Below are 26891 nucleotides of genomic sequence, written 5' to 3'. Positions count from 1 at the left end.
CATTCCATATGCCATGCTATACATCCCCTATCCTGTGGCACCTTATTCCATATGCCATGCTATACATCCAATCTCCTGTGGCACCTTATTCCATATGGCATGCTATACATCCAATCTCCTGTGGCACCTTATTCCATATGGCATGCTATACATCCCCTATCCTTCTACACCTCATTCCATATGCCATGCTATACATCCTCCCTCCTGTGACACCTTATTTCATATGCCATGCTATACATCCCCTCTCCTGCTACACCTTATTCCATATGCCATGCTATACATCCTCTCTCCTGCTACACCGTATTCCATATGCCATGTTGCACATTTCCTTTTGTGTGCTACCTGATTTTATTTTCCCAATCTGTACATCTCCTATTCCACAATGGCTTATTCTATACACTGTTATATACAGTATATTATATTCCACACTGTCTCATTAAAGGGGGTGTAAAGGTAATTTTGTTTTTTTCCCTATATAACCTTAGTGCAGTCCTCCTTCACTTACCTCATCCTTCCATTTTGCTTTTAAATGTCCTTATTTCTTCTTAGAAATCCTCACTTCCTGTTCTTCTGTCTGTATAACTCCACACCGTAATGCAAGGCTTTCTCCCTGGTGTAGAGAAAGCCTCTTGAGGGGGGAGGGGGCGAGCAGGAGTGTCAGGACGCCCACTAACACACAGCTCCTTTCTCTATCTGCAAAGTGGAGTGTCCTGACTCTCCTGCTTGCCCCCTCCCCCCTCAAGAGGCTTTCTCCACACCAGGGAGAAAGCCTTGCATTACTGCGTGGAGTTACAGACAGAAGAACAGGAAGTGACTGCACTAAGGTAAAGGAAGCTATTTAGGGGGATTTTTTTTTTTTTTTACCTTTGCAACCCCTTTAAGTACACTTTGCTGTAAGACCTTTTTTGTACTGTCAGGCCCTGTACACACGATCAGTCCAAACTGATGAAAATGGACTGAAGGACCGTTCTCATCGGTTAACCGATGAAGCTGACTGATGGTCTGAAGTGCCTACACATTATCAGTTAAAAAAACGATCGAGTCCAACGCGGTGATGTAAAACACAAAGACGTGCTGAAAAACCAAAGTTCAATGCTACCAAGCATGCGTCGACTTGATTCTGAGCATGCGTGGGTTTTGAACCAATGCTTTTACGTACTAATCATCGGTTTTGACCTATCGGTTATCAGTCCATCAGTTCAATTTTAAATCAAGTTCTAAATTTTTGGACTGAAGGATAACTGACTGATGGGGCCCACACACCATCGGTTTGGACTGATGAAACTGAACTTCAGTCTGTTTTCATCAGTTTGGACTGATCGTGTGTACAGGGCCTCACACTCTGTATGCTATACATTCACTATATTAAGCTGCCAAATTCTGTACTCTGTGCTGTACATTTTATGTCTGATGCTGACCCATTCTGTACACAGGGCTGCACATGTTATATTCCACACTGCCCCATTGTATACTCTATGCTAAACGTTTTATGCTTCATTTTGAACCATTCAGTCCACTGTGCTGTACAATTTCTATTCTGCATCATCCCATTCTGTATGGAGTGCAGTACATTTCCTATTCCACACTAGTTCATTCTGCACACTGTGCTCTCCATATTATATTTCTCATCACTTCTTTCTTTACCCTGGGCTGTAAATCTCCAACTCCACACCACCTCCTGCATGGTTCATTGTAAATTTCTCATTGCCACATTCTTTACAGTGTGCTGTACAACCCCTGTTCCACTCTGCATGATTCTTTATGCTGTGCTATACATTTGACATTCCATTCTAAACACTGGCTGTACCTGACTCCCATGGCAGGGCATCATAAATGCCCCCTCTTGTATTGGTGTCAATAGAAAGTTTTATTTCTTAGTGGCAGCGACACCAATGCAACAAGGCTTTTGTTTTTAGGAATCTGTCACTAATTTCTCATTATGACGCTAAGGCCACCTTATAAACAAAGAAGAAAATAACCTTTCTGGCAGGCCTAAACTTTCCTGGATTGCAGACCCTGGCCGAAACTTTTTCCATTTATTATTTCTAGGTATGTCCATTACATGATCCCGCTACATGTACAGTGCTTTCCCCTGCTACAGAATACATTTCATGACATAGGGACCAGCGAGAGGAAATACTACACCCAGAGAGAAATCAAGTATTGGACACACCCAGAGATGTATGATACCAGCTGGAGATCTGCAATACACTAACGTTTTAGGCAACTGCATGCCAGAAAGGTATTTATATATTTTTTTCATTTACAGGCTGGTCATAGTGACTTTATGTTAAAGTGGTTGCAAACCCTCACATATAACCAGTAACTAGCCTCAGGAAATGCTTAGAGATTAAACAAATCCTCCTACATTTCCAAGTTGTACCCGTTTATCTGCAGTCTTCTCTGTTCAAAGTGCATAATTTATAAGGCTTGTCTGAGCTGTCAGGGCTATCATAAAAAAAGGCTTAGCGAGCTGAAGTTACACTCTGCAGATATCAGTGAGGAGAGCTCTAAGAGCTGATTGGAGGGAAGAACCCCCCCCCCCCCTTTTCACATAGCATACAGGAACAGAGCTGCAGCTGTCAATCTCCTGGAGGTCCCTCCCCTGTCACTTTTTTTCTCTTGGTCAGAAGTGATGCTGATAGCATAGGAATAAAGTAGCAGACAGAAATTATACTTAGTGCTCTGGATTAAAGGGGTTGTATAGGTAAACGTTTTTTTACCTTACTGCATCCTATGCATTAAGGTAAAAAAACATCTGATAGCACCGCCCCCGAGCCCCCGTTTTACTTACCTCTCCACTCGAAAGTCCCATGCGCGTAATCGTCATCCTATTCGGTTCCCAGCCTGGCCGTTGATTGGCTAGGCCGGGCGGATTGATAGCAGTGCAGCCATTGGCTGGCGCTGCTGTCAATAAAAGTGGATGACACGGGGGCCGAGTGATATGGCCGCCGCTGTATCACGGGAGCGCGCTCGCAAAAGCTTTCCACCATGCTTTCCACCATGCGAGAATGTTTGCCTTTAGTGTCCCTTTTAGATAAGTACACACTATAGTGGGATATGTCTGAGGTTTACTTGAAAGGATAAGTGTACTTTTAGTCAATGATACTTATATTTTTTTTTAGACTCATGGGTAAAAAATACCAACCCTCCCTCTCCACAAATCTATACTTACCTCAATGGCACCACCATGCCCTTTTCAGTCCTTCTTAACCTGCAATGGTAATTAGGATATTGTACAATTGTGTGGTTCTTGGGGGGGGCCCATTCAAGTTTTTGCTATGGGGACTCGTGATTTTTAGGTACTCCTCTGGTTCAAAAGATGTGTCAATATTAACACACACAGAGTACAGAATAAACCAATGTCGATATTTGCCAGCACACCATCAAACGACGTGAATAGTGTCCAAACGGACGATTTGTTGCATGATCATAACACAAGGAGAGTGCAACGTTTCGGAGTAACGCAGAACCCCTTCGTCAGGTATAAACCAATGACCCGACCTTCGTTTATAGATGGTCAATAGCATTTTAATTGCTATTTGAAGTAAGTTTTAGGAAGATGATTGAATTTCTGCTGCATAAACGGATGTTGATTTCACTTCTATAGTTTTAACATTATAAGCCCTAAAAAATGTGATTTAATCTTCATCTAAATACTAATAATTGATAGTAAAATATTTTTAACAGACAAACACACATTTTATATTCCCAATGCACTCACACAGGCATTTAGCCACGGTGCAAATCCCAGCAGGAATCTACCGATTGGGTTTGACAGCTGCGAGTGGATAACTGCGGCCATCAAGGCCATATACTGCAATGACATGCTGTCAGCGGCAATCACAGCTGAACGCACACAAAGTGTGCTGCACTGGGATTCGCACCGTGGCTGAATGCCCGTGCGGATGAAGCCTAAAAAATTAGTTAAGGCAATCAAGGTTAATCACGGGACAAGTACTTCTATGTCAGATATTCTAAATTATTCAGGTTTGGGTTTAACCTGCTCTGTCGTATGAAGAAAAAAAATATACTTGTTAGTTACTCTCTTTTTTTTTATCTATTTTTTACTAGGAATGGCGGCGATCTGCGATTTTTTTTTTCCGGGACTGCGACATTATAGCGGACACATCGGACATTTTTTGACACATTTTTGGGACCATTCACATTTATACAGTGAACAGTGCTATAAATATGAACTGATTGCTGTATAAATGTGACTGGCAGGGAAGGGGTTAACCACTAGTGGGCGGGGAAGGGGTTAAAAGTGTAGACTAATCAGTGTTCTAACTGTGGGGGAGGGGGGTGACTGGGGGAGGTGACCGATCTGTGTCCCTATGTACAAGAGACACAAATCGCTCTCCTCTCTCCCTGACAGGATGTGGAGCTCTGTGTTTACACACAGTGCTCCACATCCCTGCTCAGTTACCGGGCAATCGCGGGTGCCCGGCGGCCATCGCGGCCCCTAGCAGCTTCTAATGACAGGACGTCATATGACGTCCTGTCAGAACAACAGGGGATTCCGCCCGCCGTCATTTGACGGCGTGCGGTATTAAGGTGGTTAAAGTGGAAAAATGCACAATCAAATGAATTTTCATTGCAGCAGAAAAAAAGATGCTGCACTCATTACTGTAAGGTCTCATTCACACAAGTATATGAATCCATGCCCTGTGTATAGATGTTCTCTGCATCCCCTTATAGGCAGTCCCATAGCTGTCAATTGGGATGCAGAAATGTCATGGTAACAGCCGCTGTTCCCAATGTGTCATTCATGCAAATGAGGGTGCAAGTACAAAGCACTTTGTTGAAATAAAAGAAAAGTCAAAAAAATAAAATAATGCAGCCACCTCACCTGATGATTAGTAAGCTGCAATATATTTCATTTTTGTTTGTGTTTTTGCATTTAATACTGCTTTAGGTTCATGCAGTCACTCCTGATTCCGTATTTTCCAGCATATAAGAAGACCTTTTACACTTAAAAAAAATGCACAAAAATCAGGGGTCGTCTTATAAGCCGGGTATAAAATGCCACACACTAGATGCCAGGCTGCCGGATGCCCGCTGGATGTGCAGTAATACTGTACGTAGCTTCGGCTACATACAGTATACACTGCTGAGCCAATCGCGGCAAGCAATGTATTCTATTCATGAATACAGAGTCATCCAATCCAAGCAGGCTACATACAGTAGCCTGCTCAGATTGGCTTGGAGAGTCAGAGAGGCGCGGGGTGATGATGTTACAGCCTCTGCCAATCCGAGCAAGCTTTGTATTCAATAATAGAATACATTGATCGCCGGGATTGGCTCAGCGGTGTATACTGTATGTAGCTTTGGCTACATACAGTACTATTACCACACATCCAGCGTAACTGGATAGGACATAGTGGAAGTGGGCAACTATGTAGGAGGTGTCATGGCAAACAATGTCAATTGAGGAATTGGCTAGGACAATGGCAGTGAGTCCCCCTGACTGCAAATAAGAATCCGAGGGCTCATAGTATCGAGACCTCTCATTAAAAAATTGCCTGTGCATTGTGCCCAGTCAACTAAAGACTTTAACGCCTGTTGGAATAGCGATGATTATTGTGGCGGATGTAAAGTATGCCCACGTGTCTACATTTAGGTCAGTGGTGAGTATGTGTGGGAATCCATGTTTTTTTTTTTAAATGGTGTTGCCTTGGAAGGGGGTCCATCTTATACTGTGAGTATAGCCCAAAAGCTATGTTTTCACTTGAAAAATAGGGGGTCGTCTTATACGCCCAGTCGCCTTATACGCCGGCAAAATACGGTATGTTTAAGCCCGCAGAACTTTCACCATTTTTCTTGCTTGTCTCTGGACTCATTCTATATTTTTGTAGGTGAAGTCTTCAGAACTAGAAATAGTTTTCTAAATGAGGTTTAATGAGCGTTTCATATAGGAGAATCAGAACTTGCTGCTGGTGACTCTTTTAGTAATGCTTCCTAGTTGTTTGCTCATTTTGCAATCAGCTGAAATAACGACCCCCAAATCTATTTTCTGTGTAGTTCTGGGTAACATTATACCCTCAATGTTGTATCTTTTCAGAGAATTATTTTTCCCTAAGTGCATTATTCCACTGGAGGAGGGGTCTCTCATTTAAGCATACCCTCTTGCCTGTGTGCTTGAGCTAAGGGCAGGTGGATTCTGGGAAGAAAATGATACATTAATCATCTACCCTTATTCAAGATGTCCATGGCTGGTAATGCAGCAATGTAATTTCACAAAAAAATTAAGCATTGTAACATGGGTAATTTAATGAATTTACTTTGAATACAAAAAATGTATTAAATAGTGTTTTTTAGTTTGTTGTGCTCAGAAACAGTTAAAGTGATTCTAAAGCTTCCATTTTAGCCCTGTTCCTCCTATTCTGGAGTCTCCTGTGGGTGCTCCTGGCTCCCCCCCTCGTCGAGTGCCCCCATAGAAAGCCAATCAGGAAACTTTTGTGGGCCTCCCTGTCTGCATCTATTTACATAGTGGGGCTCATTCCTTCCCTCTGCTCCCTCCTCATAGGATTTGATTGACAGTAGTAGGCGCCAATGGCTCCCTCTGCTATCAATCTGCCCAGTGAGGAGGGACAGAGCCGGGAGAGCCACTTCTCTTGTGCACACTGCTGGTTCAAGATCAGGCTTAGGTAAGTATAAGGGGGGGGGCTGAGGAGGATCCTCTTCAACAGAAGAATTGTTAGAATGTAAAAAATAAAAAACTTAAGGCTTTAGAACCTCCACTTTAAGTTGTGGATGTGTGGATTACTTTTGAGAAATCATGATATTGTTTAGTGTCACTCTAAGGCCGCGTACACACGGTCGGTTAACCGATGAAGCGGACTGATGGTCTGATGTGCCTACACACCATCAGTTAAAAAAACGATTGAGTCCAACGCGGTGACGTAAAACACAATGACGTGCTGAGAAAAATTAAGTTAATGCTTCCAAGCATGCATCGACTTGATTCTGAGCATGTGCAGGTTTTTAACCGATGCTTTTGCATACTAACCATCGGTTTTGACCTATCGGTCCATCGGTTCAATTTTAAAGCAAGTTCTAACATTTTTGACCGAAGGATAACTGACCGATGGGGCCCACACACGATCGGTTTGGACCGATGAAAAGGTCCTTCAGTCCATTTTCATCAGTTTGGACCGACCGTGTGTACGTGGCCTAACACCAAACTATACTGAAGCTTTTTCTTGTACCTTCCCTAAATCTGGAACATTACCTATGTTTAACCGGTTGCCGACCGCCGCATATACATGTACGTCCACAGAATGGCACGTACAGGCATATGGGCGTACATTTACGTCCCCGCCTTTCCGCGGGTCGGGGGTCCGATCGGGACCCCCCTGCTACATGCGGCAGTCGGATACCCGCGGGGAGTGATCCGGGAGGACGGCGCGGCTATTCGTTTATAGCCGCTCCGTTGCGATCGCTCCCCGGAGCTGAAGAACGGGGAGAGCCGTATGTAAACACGACTTCCCCGTGCTTCACTGTGGCGGCTGCATCGATCGAGTGATCCCTTTTATAGGGAGACTCGATCGATGACGTCAGTCCTACAGCCACCCCCCCCCTACAGTTGTAAACACACACTAGGTGAACCCTAACTCCTACAGCGCCCCCTGTGGTTAACTCCCAAACTGCAACTGTCATTTTCACAATAAACAATGCAATTTAAATGCATTTTTTGCTGTGAAAATGACAATGGTCCCAAAAATGTGTCAAAATTGTTCGAAGTGTCCGCCATAATGTCGCAGTCATGAAAAAAAATCACTGATCGCCGCCATTAGTAGTAAAAAAAAAAAAATTAATAAAAATGCAATAAAACTATCCCTTATTTTGTAAACGCTATAAATTTTGTGCAAACCAATCGATAAACGCTTATTGCGATTTTTTTTTTACCAAAAATAGGTAGAAGAATACGTATCGGCCTAAACTGAGGAAAAAAAATTATATATATGTTTTTGGAGGATATTTATTATAGCAAAAAGTAAAAAATATTGCATTTTTTTCAAAATTGCCGCTCTATTTTTGTTTATAGCGCAAAAAAAAAAAACGCAGAGGTGATCAAATACCACCAAAAGAAAGCTCTATTTGTGGGGAAAAAAGGACGCCAGTTTTGTTTGGGAGCCACGTCGCACGACCGCGCAATTGTCTGTTAAAGCGACGCAGTGCCGAATCGCAAAACCTGGCCTGGGCATTTAGCAACAAAATGGTCCGGGACTTAAGTGGTTAATCCTTATGCTACTAACATTATTAAATACATAGAAAGGCATATATTATAGTTACTTGTTACTTAGCCTGAGCTTAGGGCAGATGGATTCCGCAAAGTAAATGCTGCATGAATCGTATGCCCTTATTTAAGATGGCCATGTCCAGAAATGCTAGGGGTTGTTTTCTAAAGTGATTTCTCAACAAAATAAAGCATGGAGACTTTAGTTTGAATATAAAAAATTAAATAAATAGCATTTCAATTTGTGTTGTTCCGCTTCAATGTACTTATCCCAGAGCACATTTGAAATTTCTCCCTTGAGTATCATTGCTGTATAAGCAGCGGTTTAACCTCCCACCCAAATCGTTCTTCTTTTATATAGTGCCAATGTGAAGGAAAACATTTTACCAGGAAACATTAAGAAATAATTGCAGTACATCCACCAGAGGACATATTGTAAGCTTGCACTGCATGAGTTATGACATTTAATTTTGTACATGCATTTTCTAGCTAAGGGAATCCTACTTTTCTTCATCTTGATCAACTTTCTCATGTTCTCCTTTATCTTATCAAAACACTATTTTCAGAAACACTTAACATCAACCACCAGAGCTGTACCTCAGCTCTTTCCCTTATGCAAACTGTATTTCCAGCTTGAAATCTGTGTTTCCTGAGCTCATGTTATGGAGTTTACTGATCAATGAATTATGCTAAACCTTTCACCCTTTCATGCCGCTAATGTTAAACTCTCAAAGTACTGTTAGCTTTACTGGAATATTTATTTAATTCCCTCATTTTGGTCTGATCTACTGTATATAACGTATTTATCGGCGTATAACACGCTCCGGCGTATAACACGCACCCTAATTTAGGAGGAAAGTTTCAGGAATTTTTTTTTTTTAAATAAACAACTTTGAAGTAAAATAAGGGTAGCTCAAAACTTATTTTTATTAATATTTATACCACTTTTTGCATTAATGGCAGATTTAATATTCTCCTATCCATTATTGGAAACTAATAATTCCCTATTACATTATATAGGTGGAATTTATATTTCCTAGAAGGGCTGTATTTAGGGCTGGGATGTCAAACAGTGTGGTCTCTTGCCTCCCTCGTCAGGCAGTGTGTATCTTTGCTCAACCCCCCCCCCCCCCGATCGGACCCCCGACCCGCGGAAAGGCGGGGACGTACATGTACGCCCATATGCCTGTATGTGCCATTCTGTGGATGTACATGTATATGCGGCAGTTGGCAACCGGTTAAACATAGGTAATGTTCCAGCTTTAGGGAAGGTACAAGAAAAAGCTTCAGTATAGTTTGGTGTTAGGCCACGTACACACGGTCGGTCCAAACTGATGAAAATGGACTGAAGGACCTTTTCATCGGTCCAAACCGATCGTGTGTGGGCCCCATCGGTCAGTTATCCTTCGGTCAAAAATGTTAGAACTTTAAAATTGAACCGATAGGTCAAAACCGATGGTTAGTATGCAAAAGCATCGGTTAAAAACCTGCGCATGCTCAGAATCAAGTCGACGCATGCTTGGAAGCATTGAACTTCATTTTTCTCAGACTTTTTCCCACCCTGTCATTTGTACCTGCTCACGTCTGATCCCTGTCAGCTCAACTCCCGCGAGCCCTGCAGAGCGTTTCCATAGTTACGCTCTGATGGCTGCGAGAGTTGGATGGCCGTGAGAGAGACTGACTTCCTGTGTGCGTACTGCAGTGGGGGATGGCTGCCAGAGGTCACAATGCTGGATCTGAGTGGCCCAGGACTCCCGCGGCGATTTTTTTTATTTGGGACTGCGACATTATGGCAGACGGATCGGACACTTTTGACACATTTTTGGGACCATTGGCATTTATACAGTGAACAGGGCTATAAAAATGCACTGATTACTGTAAAAATGTCACTGGCAGGGAAGGGGTTAACACTAGGGGCGATCAAGGGGTTAATTCCCTAGTGTGTTTCTAACTGTGGGGGAGGGGACTGACCTAGAGGAAATTATAGATCGTGGTTACTAACTATTAGGAACCCGCAATCTGTCTTTCCTCACAGAACAGGGGTTTGTGTGTTTACACACACACATTCCTGTTCTGCCTCTCGTGCCCACGATCGCTCACGGTCATCATGACCGCCAGTCACGAGCATCAGCCCCCCGCGTTGCATCGGGCGCTCCTGCTTTCCCGCTTAACCACTTAACCACCAGCCGCCGTCATATAACGGCGGCAAGGTGGTTGCTTAACTGGGGGTCGCCGTTATTTAACGGCGCCCACCAGAAGCAGTAATGCGTGCCGCCTCGGGCGCGCACACTGAAAATTCTGTGCGCGCCGGGTCTATGAGACCTGGCGCTACACAGATCTCGGTAATTGACCGACAACCGCGGTCTTTTACCATGTGATCGCGCCGTCCAATGACGGCGCGATCACAGGTAAACAAACCGGCGTCATTTGATGACGCCGGTTCCTCCCTCCTCTCGCTGTACCGATCGGTACAGTGTGAGAGGAGAGCGCGGATGGCAGCAGCAGTGTGGGATGGATCTGTGACTATTGCAGTCACAGATCCATCCATCCCTGCTCAGCCATCCCTGCATTAACCCCTGCAATACTCTGCCTTCCCTGTGCAATACTCTGCAATGCTCTGCCTTCCCTGCGCAATTACTCTGCAATACCCCCTGCGCAATAATCTGCAATACCCCCCGCGCAATACTCTGCAAAACCCCCGCGCAATACTCTGCAAAACCCCCGCGCAATACTCTGCAAAACCCCCGCGCAATACTCTGCAAAAACCACGCGCAATACTCTGCAAAAACCATGCGCAATACTCTGCAAAAACCCCGCGCGATACTCTGCAAAAACCCCGCGCGATACTCTGCAAAAACCCCGCACGATACTCTGCAATACCCCCGCGCAATACTCTGCAATACCCCCGCGCAATACTCTGCAATACCCCCGCGCAATACTCTGCAATACCCCCGCGCAATACTCTGCAATACCCCTGCGCAATACTCTGCAATGCCCCCGCGCAATACTCTGCAGTACCCCCTGCCAGTACTCTGCAGTACCCCTTGCGCAATACTCTGCAGTACCCCCACACAATACTCTGAAATACCCCCCGCGCAATACTCTGCAGTACCCCCCGCGCAATACTCTGCAATACCCCCCACGCAATACTCTGCAATACCCCCCGCGCAATACTCTGCAATACCCCCCGTGCAATACTCTGCAATACCCCCCACACAATACTCTGCAATACCCTCCACACAATACTCTGCAATACCCCCCACACAATACTCTGCAATACCCCCCACACAATACTCTGCAATACCCCCGCACCATACTCTGCAATACCCCCGCACCAATACTTTGCAATACCCCCCGCACAATACTCTGCAATACCTCCCGCACAATACTCTGCAATACCCCCGCACAATACTCTGCAATACCCCCGCACCATACTCTGCAATACCCTCCGCACCATACTCTGCAATACCCTCCACACAATACTCTGCAATACCCCCCACACAATACTCTGCAATACCCCCCACACAATACTCTGCAATACCCCCCACACAATACTCTGCAATACCCCCGCACCAATACTTTGCAATGCCCCGGCCAATACTTTGCAATACCCCCGCACCAATACTTTGCAATACCCCCGCACCAATACTTTGCAATACCCCCGCACCAATACTCTGCAATACCCCGGCCAATACTCTGCAATACCCCAACACCAATACTCTGCAATACCCCAACACCAATACTTTGCAATACCCAGAAAATACTCTGGGGAAAAAAATGTGTTTTAACCACTTCCCGCCCACGTCATATGAGGTCCTTGACTTTGTGCAGGGATATCTAAATGATGCCTGCAGCTACAGGCATCATTCAGATATTATTTTTTTCAGCCAGCGATTCTCTACACCATAAGAATGATCATGGCGGCTGTTTAGCCTCTTGATCGTTCTTACGGGAGGCAAAAGTGGACGTCCCCACTCCCTTCGCCCTCCGGTGCTTCTTCTGACTCACCGCTGCGATCGAAGCCAGGGTCGTTTTTTTTTTTTTGTTTTTTTCAGGCTTCCCAGCCTAGAGGTGAGATGTGGGGTCTTATTGACCCCACATCTCACTGTAAAGAGGACCTGTCATGCTATATTCCTATTACAAGGGATGTTTACATTCCTTGTAATTGGAATAAAAGTGATCAAAACATTTATTTTTGGGGAAAAACGTGTCAAACTAAAATAAATAAAGTAAAATGAACAATAAAAATAAAAAATAAATATTTAAAGCGCCCCTGTTCCCGCGTGCGTATACAGAAGCGAATGTGCACGTAAGTCCCGCCCACATATGAAAACGGTGTTCAAACCACACATGTGGGGTATCGCTGCGAACGTTAGAGCGAGAGCAATCATTTTGGCCCCAGACCTCCTCTGTAACTAAAAACATGTAACCAGTAAAAACATTTAAAACGTCGCCTATGGGGATTTTTAAGTAGCGAAGTTTGGCGCCATTCCACAAGCGTGTGCAATATTGAAGGGTGACATGTTGGGTATCTATTTACTCGGCGTAACTTCATCTTTCATATTATGCAAAAACATTGGGCTAACTTTAATGTTTTTTTTTTAAAAAGCACAAAACTGTTTTATTTCCCAAAAAAATGCGTTCGAAAAATTGCTGTGCAAATACCATGCGTGATAAAAAGTTGCAACGACCGCCATTGTATTCTCTAGGGTCTTTGCTAAAAAAGAATATATAATGTTTTGGGGTTCTATGTAATTTTCTAGCAAATAAATGATGATTTTTACATGTAGGAGAGAAATGTCAGAACTGGTCTGGGTGCTCCAGAACGCCTGATGGTGCTCCCTGCATGTCGGGCCTCTGTATGTGGCCACGCTGTGTAAAAGTCTCACACATGTGGTATCGCCATACTCGGGAGGAATAGCAGAATGTGTTTTGGGGTGTATTTTGTGGTATGAATATGCTGTGTGCGAGAAATAACCTGCTAATATGAAACTTTTGTGGAAAAAAAATAAAAATAAAAAAAACCTTGATTTTGCAAAGAATTGTGGGAAAAAATTACAACTTCAAAAAACTCACCATGCCTCTTTCTAAATACCTTGGAATGTCTTCTTTCCAAAAAGGGGTCATTTAGGGGGTATTTGTACTTTTCTGGCATGTTAGGGTCTCAAGAAATGAGAAAGGCCGTCAGTACTTCAGATGTGATCAAATTGATAAATTTTCAGTAATTGGTACCATAGCTTGTAGACCCTATAACTTTCACCCAGACTAAATAATAACCCAATTTTTTTTTTTTAACCAAAGATATGTAGCAGTATACATTTTAGGCCAAATTTATGAAGAAAAATTCATTTTTTGCAAAATTTTATAATAGAAATGAAAAAAAATTATTTTTTTTTACAAAATTTTCGTTCTTTTTTCATTATTAGCGGAAAAAATAAAAACCGCAGAGGTGATCAAATACCACCAAAAGAAAGCTCTATTTGTGGGAAAAAAAGGACAAAAATTTCATTTGGTTACAGTGTTGTATGACTGAGTTATTGTCATTCACAATGTGAGAGCACCGAAAGCTGAAAATTGGTCTGGTTATTAAGGGTGTTTAAGTGCCCAGTTGTCAAGTGGTTAAAGGGAACCACGTAGAGCTACGGCGGTTTGCGAGATCGTGCTGACCTACCGCCGTCGGCAAGTGGTTAAACATGCGGAATTGTGTTTTTACATTTAATTATCTGAGATTTTTACATGAGTTTATGAACAAATCTAGTCCCACCATTTCTTTCCTGTATTTTGACTAGTGATAAAAGAATACCATTCATCTTTACATGTCTAACTAAATTAAGCGTTATTTCACATGGACTATTAAGGAATGGTATTCATGCAAAATGCATTTACAGTGAGGCAAAAAAAGGATTTAGTCAGCCACCAATTGTGCAAGTTCTCCCACTTAAAAAGATGAGAGAGGCCTGTAATTGTCATCATAGGTATACCTCAACTATGAGAGACAAAATATGGAAACAAATCCAGACAATCACATTGTCTGATTTGGAAAGAAGTTATTTGCAAATTATGGTGGAAAATAAGTCCTCTACAAACAAGCAAGATTTCTGGTTCTCACAGACCTGTATCTTCTTCTTTAAGAGGCTCCTCTGTCCTCCACCTGTATTAATGGCACCTGTTTGAACTTGTTATCAGTATAAAAAACACCTGTCCACAACCTCAAACAGTCACACTCCAAACTCCACTATGGTGAAGACCAAAGAGCTGTCGAAGGACACCAGAAACCAAAATTGTAGACATGCACCAGGCTGGAAAGATTGAATCTGCAATAGGCAAGCAGCTTGGTGTGAAGAAATCAACTGTGGGAGCAATAATTAGAAAATGGAAGGCATACAAGACCACCGATAATCTCCCTCGATCTGGGGCTCCACGCAAGATCTCACCCCATGGGGTCAAAATTATCACAAGAACGGTGAGCAAAAATCCCAGAACCACACGGGGGACCTAGTGAATGACCTGCAGAGAGCTGGGACCAATGTAACAAAGGCTACCATCAGTAGCACACTACGCCGCCAGGGACTCAGATCCTGCAGTGCCAGACGTGTCCCCCTGCTTAAGCCAGTACATGTCCGGGCCGGTCTGAGGTTTTCTAGAGAACATTTAGATAATCCAGAAGAGGATTCAGAGAATGTCATATGGTCAGATGAAACCAACGTAGAACTGTTTGGTAGAAAAACAACTCGTCGTGTTTGGAGGAGAGAGAATGCTGAGTTGCAACCAAAGAACACCGTACCTACTGTGAAGCATGGGGGTGGCAACATCATGCTTTGTTTCTCTGCAAAGGGAACAGGATGACTGATCCGTGTACATGAAAGAATAAATGGGGCCATGTATCGTGAGATTTTGAGTGCAAACCTCCTCCCATCAGTAAGGGCATTGAAGATGAAACGTGTCTGGGTCTTTCAGCATGACAATGATCCCAAACACACGGCCTGGGCAATGAAGGAGTTTCTTCGTAAGAAGCATTTCAAGGTCCTGAAGTGGCCTAGCCAGGCTCCAGATCTCAACCCCATAGAAAACCTTTGGAGGGAGTTGAAAGTCTGTGTTGCCCAGCGACAGCCCCAAAACATCAATGCTCTAGAGGAGATATGCATGGAGGAATGGGCCAACATACCAGCAACAGTGTGTGACAACCTTGTGAAGACTTACAGAAAACGTTTTACCTCTGTCATTGCCAACAAAAGATATATAACAAAGTATTGAGATTAACTTTTTATATTGACCAAATACTTATTTTCCACCATAATTTTTCAATTTTCCAAATTTATATAAAAATAATAATAATCACATGTACATAAGTATTCACACACTTTGCCATGACATGATCTTCAGTGCATACTGCTTCCACTGATCATCCTTGAAATGTTTCTACAACTTGATTGGAGTCCATCTGTGTTAAATTCAGTTTATTGGACATGATTTGAAAAGGCACACACAAGTCTATATAAGGTCTCACAGTTAACAGTTCATGTCAGAGCACAAACCGAGCCATGAAGTCCAAGGAATTGTCTATAGACCTTTGAGACAGGATTGTATTGTGGCACAGATCTGGGGAAGGGTACAGAAAAATTTCCACAGCATTGAAGATCCCAATGAGCACAGTGGCCTCCATCATCTGAAAATGGAAGACATTTGGAACCAACAGGACTCTTCCTAAAGCGTGTCGCACAGCCAAACTGAGCGATCGAGGGAGAAGGGCCTTAGTCAGGGAGGTGACGGAGAACCCAATGGTCACTCTGACAGAGCTCAAGCATTTCTCTGTGAAGAGAGGAGAACCTTCCAGAATAACAACCATCTCTACAGCACTCCATCAATCAGGCCTGTATGGTAGAGTGGCAAAACGGAAGCCACTCCTCCGTAAAAGGCACATTACATCCCACCTGGAGTTTGCCAACAGGCACCTGAAGGACTCTCAGACCATGGACCAAGGACTCCCGCCAGGAGAAGACAGTTATTAGTGGCTATAGCTAGCAATAATTGCAATAGAATCCGACAGGCTGGCTGTACCCAAGTTGATCAATTGATTAACTTGGTACATTCAGCCTGCCCATTAAAGATTTGAATCTTAGGCCCCGTACACACGACCAAGTTTCTCGGCAGAATTCAGCCAGAAACTCAATGGGAGACGTATTCTGCCGAGAAAAACGGTCGTGTGTACACTTTTCGCCGAGGAAACCGACGAGGATCTCGTCGGGCCAAAAAGAGAACAAGTTCTCTATTTCCTCGTTAGTCAATGGGAAAAGTTGACTTGGCGAGATCCTCGGCGGCTTCACAAGGAACTCGACGAGCAAAACGATGTGTTTTGCCCGTCGAGTTTCTCGGACGTGTGTACGGGGCCTTAGACGTTTTCTGCTGAACCTGCCAAGATTTGAACCGTGTATGGCTGGCCTAAATAGCACTGTCACTAAATCCATATTCAGGGTCTGACTTATGTTGAATTGATGTGCAGAGACTGAGTTATACTCCCCATATAGCCTAGTGCAGGGACTTGTAAAACAATCAGTAGGTTTAGTACAGCAAGGTTTTATCTCCCTCTGATTGTGCAGTCTCCAAAACCCAGTGGTGGACTCCACTTACCACAATGTCTGAAAAAATCTAACTAAAGTTAATGTACATTCATCACACTGCAATGATGTTTATTTAGATGGCAAGGATTGAGAGCATGAAATGTTTACAACTTTGATGACATTTTTATATAAACTCAATCACTAAAATCCTATATAAGCTTTACTATGTAATTAAAAAATTATTTTAATTTTTATTTTTTATTTTTATTAAATTAGCAGATTTTTGTTATACTGTAGGTGTAGCACTACCCCAGTAGCAGCCACTGATTTTAACAGGTTCTGCTCCAAACAGTGCAGAGGCTACCAATCACACAGGCAACAATTAATTCACTCTGGCTCCAATAAACAGTCTAGGACAGACATCACTAAATGACGGTCCTAATCCTGCTCTATCGACCGCCGCAATCGTGCTACTTAGCTTCCGCTTTTGTCCCTAGCTTCCGCCACTGTCATTAGCAGAGCAGAGCCGGCGGGAGATGAGACGATTCTATGCTGAGGGTGGGAGCAGCACTGCATGGAAAGTGGCTACTTGAATTAACTTTTCATGTTAACCAGGAGGTGATTGGCTACTAGGATGCAGGGGGCAGTCCTAGCAACCAATCACCAGCTTGTTAATATGAAATATATACTGTTATACCACTCTAATGTTCAAAAACTAGTGCAATACAAATTATAAAACAAAATTAACAACTTGTGCAAAAGTAATGGATAAAAACAGTGCAGCACTAATCATGAATGCATAGATGTGCAAAAATGGTGATGGGAGGTGAATCATATAAACAATATATAACACAAATACATATCTGTATAGAAAAAAATAATATCACAGCCATTGGTGAACTAAAAAAGTCCAAAAATAGAGTGAATAAGTCCATGAAGGTGTATATAATTGCGTGATCCAAATTGTGATGATCACCTAGAGAAGAATCACCACTGGAAAGAAAGCTGTCACCAAATGAAATATAAGGAGGCTTACAGGAACATATGGACCCAACTCAGCTTCTACCAAATGGGTCAATAAGGCAATGGTGTCTCAACACCTGGCTATAGATGCTCCGCTCCAAATGGACTGTGTGTTGCTAGTGAGATTGCCAACCATCACCAAAACTGATGTAGCAATATGTTAGTATACAGGACCTTTCAAAGTCAAAGGTGGAATCCTCTCATTAACACTATGTATAGTGTATAGACTGATGACATACCTCCCAACTTTTTGAGACAAAGTTAATATGAAAAGTTAACCCAGCAGCTCTAGTCCTCCATCCAGTGCTGCTGTACCTCCGCCATCAGTCCAGGATTGTCCTACCTCCTGATCTCCACTCCATGTAATGTAGGAGAGTGAAGGGAGTAAAGGACATGGATGTGGGGGATGGGGGGTGTTGTAAAGGGGAGTGCTGTGTGTATTGGGGATCACAGGGAAGCAGCGCTGTGTATGTGGGGAAGGGGGTCATGAAAATGGGGTTATGCTGTGTGTATGTGGAGGGTCGTGTACAGAGGGGCAGTGTTGTGTGTGAGGGGGGGGTCATGTACAGAGGGGCAGTGCAGTATCTGCACCCCCCTGAAAGGTGCCAAATGTGACACCGGAGGGGGGAGGGATCCAAAAAGCAGAGGTTCACTTTTTGTGTGAACCTCCGCTTTAAACACACTGAAATACATGGTGCGGTTTCCCGCACATGGAAATTGCATAGTACAAACGCTCTGCTATAGTTGGGACCTTGATGAACATCAGCAGACTCCAGCAGAACTGCTTCGAAGCAGACTCCAGCAGGACAGTAACATGGCTGCTCCAGCTCCCAGATCATTTATGCTCCTCCCCAGCCACCTACCAGACATTCACTACAGTAGATGCAAAGTGGCTGCCAGAAAGGATGAAAAAAAAAGGTGAAAAAGTATTTTATTAAAAGAAAAATAGAAACTCTTTATGATAAATCGTAATTTAGCAAACTAACTTCAGTTTGCGTTTACATGCAATGTAATGTTTGAAATAGTGAGGAGGTAAGGTCCAGCGTGATTTAGCTACCCTGTTTAGTATATTGTGCGTTTTACCATTTAGCACATTAATTCAATTTAAAACTGTCATCTGCTATTTAAAAGTACTGACTGAAAAACTGCAGACTTTTAGCTTTAAGGTAAAGCTAGTCCAGCTAGTAAAATAATCGTTTAACTGTACTTCCTTGTTTTTATTGTATTATTCCCTTTCTAACTGAGTTATTGGGTGAGTTATACTTACCCATTGCGTTGAATCCAATTGATAAGTGCACAGAAACACGAATGGCCAATCACTGTCCCTCTTTGTTTTAAACATAACAATTTATTGTTATTGGGGGGGACTAAATCACTACTTTTTATTCTATGTATATGTACCAATAATTGTGGATAAGGTTCAGGTTTGCCCTTTCCATGAGGCCAAGCCTGAATCCTGCAGGTTTGAGATTTAAGGCTTTGGTGAATTTAGGTGCAAATCCACCATGGATAAAAAAAAAATTAAAATCAAAATGCATTGCATGTCCTATGAACTATGGCCGTGAGGCATAGAAAGGCCAGTGAGGGGGATTTTGGATAAGCAAGCCCCCTTATTATAAATGGGAATTCACAGAGAAGTCATTGTGACAATATATTGAAGCTGCTGTAGAGAAAGGATGGGTAAATGAAAAAAAACTTAATGAGGAGAGATTAGTCAGATAGAAAACATTACTTATATTCTGATTGTTCTTTTGTGCCTTTTTTATTATTCGTATTTTTTAAATCGTTAGCCACTTCAATACTGGACACTTTCAACTCTGCCCTTGCCAATTTTCAGATTTCAACGCTGGAACACTGGGCCAGATCCACAGCCAGCCGCCGTAACTTAAATATTCCCATTTAAGTTACACCGCCGCAAAATTTCTACCTAAGTGCCCGATCCACAAAGCACTTACCTAGAAATTTTCGGCTGTGTAACTTAAATTCGGCCGGCGCAAGGCGTTCCTATTCAAATTGGGCGAGTCCCATTTAAATTAAGCGCGCTCCCGCGCCGGTCTAACTGCGCATACTTACGACGTAATTTTCCTGACGTGCTTTGCGCGGTTTTACGTTGCGCCGGGTTTTGAGAATCGCGACGGGCGTAAAAAAAATTTGAAAAAAAAAATTTGAAAAAAAAAGACGGCGACGCGGGATAGAAGGGTCTACTTTTACAAGGCCTAAACAGTTACTTTTACCTTGCCGAGGTACTGCATCCTAAGATCCGACAGTGTAAGTCCCTTAGACATGTCGGATCTTCTGCCTATCTATTGGAAACTGATTCTGTGGATCAGTTCCAAAGATAGAAACAGGGATACGACGGCGTATCTACTGATACGCCGTCGTATCCCTTTTGTGGATCTGGCCCACTGTACCTAAATGAATTTATCATGTTTTTGAGACAGATAGAGCTTTCTTTTTGTAGTTATATTTTTTTTATTATTGAAAGGTGAAAAGTTTGAAAAAAAATTGTTTCTTTGCTTCTTTTTACAAATAAATAGGCTTTCTTCAAAAATTTAGGAAAAATTGATCAATCCTGATGTACTGACAGCCTATATAATTCCTTAAGGCCCTAAAATGCAAAGACAGTACAAAAAGCACCCCCATGATCCCTTTTTGGAAAGTAGTAGTAGTAGTAGAATATTTAGTAAGAAGCATAGTGAGCCTTTGAATCTTTAATTTTTGGGAAAATGAAGAAATTAAATAAACGTTTCTTTGTTTTTCACAATTCTTTTTATATTTTCTTTTAATATACTGTTATCAGAGCAGCACGACATTATCATATGGCTGGTGTGTTGGTGATCAAGGATATTGACTGAAAACAGTATGTTTAAAAAATAATAATATTTTTATTTCAACTTATTTAAAAAAAAATTTACAATTTTTGTTTTCTTTTTTTTTACGATTTTATTTTGGCATACTGTGACCAGAGCAGTACAGTGTTACCATAGTGATACTGTACTACTCTGGGAAGGTGATCAGGATTTTTTGTACACTATGATTGCTTACAACAGTGAGGAACACTGTTACATGTAATCCTTTTTTTGAATGGCATTTATTCATTGCAAGTGTGTACTATTGGGATAGCTGTGATTGGCCACAGCTATCACATGGTACAGATGCAATAATTATAACTGACATGTGATCGCTGTGATTGGGCCAGCCCGGTACAATGATTTGTCATCTGGTGACAGATTAAGCCGTAGTGTGTCTGCTAGAGCATGCAGGAAGCACACGACTTGGAGGATGACGTTCACCCAGGATGGGAAAGCTCCCACTCAGCCATTATTTTACTATAGGCCTGATGGTAAACAGTTTATGTAGAGCTTGTGTAGAGTAAGGGAGGATTATAACCCCTTTCAGTTTTTTGTTTTGTTTTTTTTATCTGTGTCCCTTTGGAGGAATTGTTTCAAAGCCAAACAGGAGGTAGATGAAATACCTCCAAAGTGAGGGAATCCCTGGTTTCCACCATGATCACCAGAACTAGTGTCAAGATTTGGAAGATTTCCCCTCTCTTAGGCCCCATACACACAATAGAATTTATCCGCGAATACGGTCCAGCGGACCGTTTCCGCGGATAAATCCTCTCGTGGATTTCGGCGGATTTTCATGCGATGGTGTGTACACACCATCGCATTGAAATCTGCGCCGAAATCCTCTGGCGATGACGTGTCGCGCCGTCGCCGCGATTATGACGCGGCGACGTGCGCGACGCTGTCATATAAGGAATTCCACGCATGCGTCAAATCATTACGGGGGATCCCTTCGGACGGATGGATTCGGTGAGTCTGTACAGACCAGCGGATCCATCCGTTGGGATGGATTCCAGCAGATGGATTTGTTGTGCATGTCAGCGAATATCCGATCTGCTGGAATCCATCCCAGGGGAGATATATCCGCGGATAAAGATCCGCTGGCGTGTACACACCATAGGATCTATCCGCTGAAACCCATTTGCTGGGATTTATCTGCGGATGGATTCTATGGTGTGTATGGGGCCTTACTGTTCTGGTGACAACCCAAATTTTTTAATTTTCTTACACTCAACAGGACAAGTAACCAGGACAAATAGAGATAGCGAATCTCCCTTGGGAGGACTCCACTGTCGCCCCATTTTTGCATGCAAGAATTCTTTACATCAGCCAAATGTAAGTTTGTCAGCTGTGAATAAACACGCAATTTTTTATCATACGGAGTTACGCTATGTGGCCACCTCTCTTTTCTCCCTCTTATGCACCATTATTTCACTGAACCAATTGGTTTTTGGGAGTCCTACACCAGTACAGTTTCCAGTCTGTCCCTGGGGACCTATTCCATCCAAGGATACATCATCCAATTGGGTCTACAATTCCCGGCCAAGGATCGTTTTCTGACATCTGTCATACAAAGCCTTGATTGACCTCTTTTGGCATATGCCACCAGTGGTCAATAAGTTCCGGTAAGCCTGCACTTTTATCGGTGGTGGGATTATATCGTTTTAGAAGTCACGCATCTTTTCATCTTATTCACTCACTTGAATGACATGTGGAAAATATGAACTTCAACATTATCAATTATTTTGAACATTAAGTTTTGTCGGACTTTGTTTTTCACTTGATATCATATCAAGTACACTAGATCATTTATTTATTGGCACTTCTCTTTTCTTAAAGGGTTGTACATACCGTTTATTTACGTTCTACATTTATTTATTTCTGTGTAATTTTTATTACATATACTATGGTATTTTGGTATTTAACATATCACTATAAGCGCTACACTTATATATCTTTTCGAATCTCCCTTTAGGCAGAATTAAATCCCAAATGGCAGCAGAATGTGTCAAAGGAGCATGAGGAACATGCAAACTCGCGTGCAAATCGCTCAACAAAAATCGCAAGCAAAAACACTTGTTCCCGCTATGCAATGCAGCCTTGCAGACAAATAAGCTGTCATCAAAGTTTCTGTTTGATCTGCAGTTGGCATTTTGCCAACATGTGGTAAACTAGTCTTTGGAGGGCTTGACAGTTCGGTTGAAAGTGTTAAAAGCTGCTGTGAAAGTTATCATTTATGGTATGCCTTAAATGTAACAGCAATGAGTTTTGTTCTGCTTTAAGGGAGCCTCAGACAGCAATAAGAATCTGAAACAAAATTAATAAGGTGGATGGAGGACCTCAGCTTTGAGGATTAATACATAGATTACAGTTTTTCATTGTAGCAGGGGTAGGCAGTGTAAGAGAAATGAGTGAGGTGTACCATAGATAGTGGGAAAGTGCCAGCCCTGCCCCTGCCTGTGTGGAGCATTTTAGGTAAGGGGCTTTGTATAAATAAATAGTGGGGGAAGAGGGCGCTAGTATGAAAATTATACCTGAATTGGGGCGCCCTCAGACCGAGGGTCCCAATGGTATAAGTGGGAAATTAGAAAAAATAAAAAATATTATTCAAACACTCTAGTGACTATACAATTCGTACATAAGTTGAATCTCAACTAAATTGTGTACAATACCAGATCATACAACAACTAAATTAAATGCAATAAAGTCGCTGGTGCAACCAGTGAAAAGTGCATAAACACTTAGGCAATAGTGCGTCTAATAAGTGGTAGCTCAAAAACGTAAGTAACAGAAATAAACAGAAAAAAACAGTCCACGTGTGATTGTTGCTACAGGTGAATCCAATCCAAAAGATCATGGAATCATGCAAAGGGTCTTGAGTGCTGCTGCAGCCACCACCATTAAAACATTTGCACCCAAAGTGATCTAGCCAAAAGAAAGGCTTACCAGAGGTAATGGACCCCTTTTGTGAGAATTGGGTCTATTGGGCTGAGCAGGTGTTAGTGCCTGCACACTGTTCACCAACGTTCAGGGGGGGCGCCCCCCTGATGACATGGTAATTCCACGAAACAATTGTCAGAGGCAGTCTGACATCCTAGCATACCAGCTGATCCCGCACGGCTACAGCACAACAACCAACGCGCCTCCCCACACAGCAACCCACGAGAACGAGTCGGGGTCCTGTTAGACGCATGCAGTCCTAGTGCCGGGCAGGCACCCTCCAAGTAAGGGGCCAATCAGCGTTTTTTAATTATGTGTTTTTTAATAAAAGTTAATGCACTATAGCTCCTTTTCTGTTGATATTTTTTTGGATGGATCCCTGGTCACCACTGGCATAAGATCCGCAGTCTGAACGTTGGTGAACAGTGTGCAGGCACTAACACCTGCTCAGCCCAATAGACCCAATTCTCACGAAAGGGGTCCATTACCTCTGGTAAGCCTTTCTTTTGGCTACATCACTTCGGGTGCAAATGTTTTAATGGTGGTGGCTGCAGCAGCACTCAAGACCCTTTGCATGATTCCATGATCTTTTGGATTGGATTCACCTGTAGCAACAATCACACATGGACTGTTTTTTTCTGTTTATTTCTGTTACTTACGTTTTTGAGCTACCACTTATTAGACGCACTATTGCCTAAGTGTTTATGCACTTTTCACTGGTTGCACCAGCGACTTTATTGAATTTAGTTTAGTTGTTGTATGATCTGGTATTGTACACAATTTAGTTGAGATTCAACTTATGTACGAATTGTATAGTCACTAGAGTGTTTGAATAATATTTTTTATTTTTTCTAATTTCCCACTTATACCATTAGGACCCTCGGTCTGAGGGCGCCCCAATTCAGGTATAATTTTCATACTAGCGCCCTCTTCCCCCACTTTTGATTCTATTGCACAATATATTCTTTTTGTTATGTTTTGTCACAGAGGAGCAGCTTGTCACCAAGTATTTAATTATTTTTCACTAGTGATTAATTTATGTATACTTATCTAAGCGGAAACACACCCCATTTATATCGCTTTGTATAAATACTCTAGTGGGAGTCAGTTGGTTATTGGAGGAAGTGCTGAACCAAATCAGCAAAGATGTAGCTGTTGAAGATCTACCTCCTGGGAGATTCCCATGGATGGAAGTAAAGAAGGGCTCAGGACTTATGGGACTACACACATCCCTTGGGTATGGGATAAAGGACTCTGACAAACCCCTCAAAGTTTGGGCTGCTCCATGACTCGGCTCTATGCTTTGCTATTATCTGTTTGAAACTGAAGAAATATGTCATCACCAGTCAACAGTGTTTGAGTGGTGTTAGAGGGCTTTCATTGTACTTCTCTCAACCCCATAACCCATAATGGGAATGTCTTCCAGAAATAAAAAAAACTGGTCCTGGAAGGGCTGCTGCTTGGATATGCTGCCTTAAGGCCTGAGGTAAGTATGTAACGGGCTGGGTGATGCTGGCAAGGCCAGGCCAGGGGCCTCCTAGGGGATGCCTCTATCATTACACCTGGGAAAGAATCCAAAGATTATAGCACCTTTTTGAGCCAACCTATGCTGGATATGAATGTGTTAAAGAATGCAGGTGCTTTTCCACCTCGTAGCTGTGCACATAGAGGAAATGCACCCAAAGCTTAGCTATACAGCAGAATCACGCAATGTTTCCACAGCTGAACCTTAGATACCAAAATTCTGTGCTTGCTGCAGGGTAAATCCTGTATGTGCCTTTAAACTTGTGGCCTATTCTAGTACTCCGGCACTGCAAAGGTGACATACATAGTGTTTCCACAGCTAGACCTGCATTGTGCCTCAGATTTTCTCACGTTATGGCCACTAGATGGAGTGAGGCATCATAGGAATTACAGACTTACTCTATATAGCAATTTGGTATTTACCCAAGCTAAATGTAAAAGAAATAAAAACAAATTGCACATACCAGAATACAATATTGCTGATGATGTCTTTAACATTAATTAATGATTAACCCTTTCTCTGCCACTGACATGTGTCATATGTTGGTGGCAGCAGCAAGAGGTATTTACACATAGTCCTGACTGCTATAGAAAAGCAGGGAGAAATAGCAGCCAGATCTGTAAAAAAAAATAAGCACTACACAATATACACACTACACTTGTTGGGCACACAGTTTATCCCTTGATTACCCCTTGATGTTAACCCCTTCCCATTCAGTGTAACTGGTACAGTTTACAATACTATATCTGATCATTGTCTTATTGTCACCAGCAACGTCAGTGTTAGTCAGTTAATGTCCCTCCCAGCCAGTGACTGTTAGCTCCAGACTGCCCGCCACACTATTACAGTCCCACTATAAGTCGCTGATCACTGCCATTAACAGTATAGCATCTATAGCTGCGTAAATTCCAGTAAATATACCATAGTTTGTAGATGCTATAACTTTCACACACACACACATTTTTTTTTTACTAAACACATGTAGCAGAATACATTTTGCCTTAGATTTATAAAGAAGCTCGATTTTTTTAGATTTTTATATTGGGTATGTTTTATAACAGAAAGTAGAAGATATTGGGCTAGATTCAGGTAGGGGGACGTAAGTTTGTGCGGGCGTAGTGCATGTTATTTACGCTACGCCGCCACAATTTAGAGAGGCAAGTGCAGTATTCACAAAGCACTTGCTCCGTAAGCTGCGGCGGCGTAGCGTAAATCTGCCGGCGTAAGTGCGCCAAATTCAAATTGTCAAGAGGTGGGCGTGTTTTATGGAAATAAAACATGACCCCACGTAAATGACGTTTCTCACGAACGGCGCATGCGCCGGCCGTGAACGTATCCCAGTGCACATGCTCCTAATCACGTTGCAAATAGTCAATATTTTCGAGTGAACGTAATTTACGCAAAGCTCTATTCGCGAACGACTTACGCAAACGACGCAAAATTTTCAAAATTCGACGCGGGAACGATGTCCATACTTAACATTGGCTATGCCTCATATAGCTGGAATAACGTTACGCCGGAAAAAGCCTTACGCAAATGACGTAAAAAAATCCGCCGGGCGCACAAACGTTTCTGAATCGGCGTATCTAGCTCATTTGCATATTCTACGCCGAAATCAACGGAAGCGCCACCTAGCGGCCATGCAACTAAGATACGACGGCGTAAGAGACTTACGCCAGTCGGATCTTAGCCTAATTTCGGCGTATCTTGCTTTCTGAATACAGAAAGAAGATACGCCGGCACAGCTTTGAATT

General features: G+C 42.7%; 1 protein-coding gene across 1 annotated transcript in view; it reads left to right on the top strand.

Moving 5' to 3' along the window:
* The window catches only part of AGTR1 (angiotensin II receptor type 1), a 99688-nt gene that overhangs the window by 42510 nt on the left and 30287 nt on the right, over positions 1-26891 (top strand). The window lies entirely within an intron of this gene.

The sequence above is a fragment of the Rana temporaria genome, chromosome 4, assembly GCF_905171775.1.
Source record: "Rana temporaria chromosome 4, aRanTem1.1, whole genome shotgun sequence".
NCBI lineage: Eukaryota > Metazoa > Chordata > Amphibia > Anura > Ranidae > Rana > Rana temporaria.
This window is presented reverse-complemented; position numbering and strand designations above follow the sequence as displayed.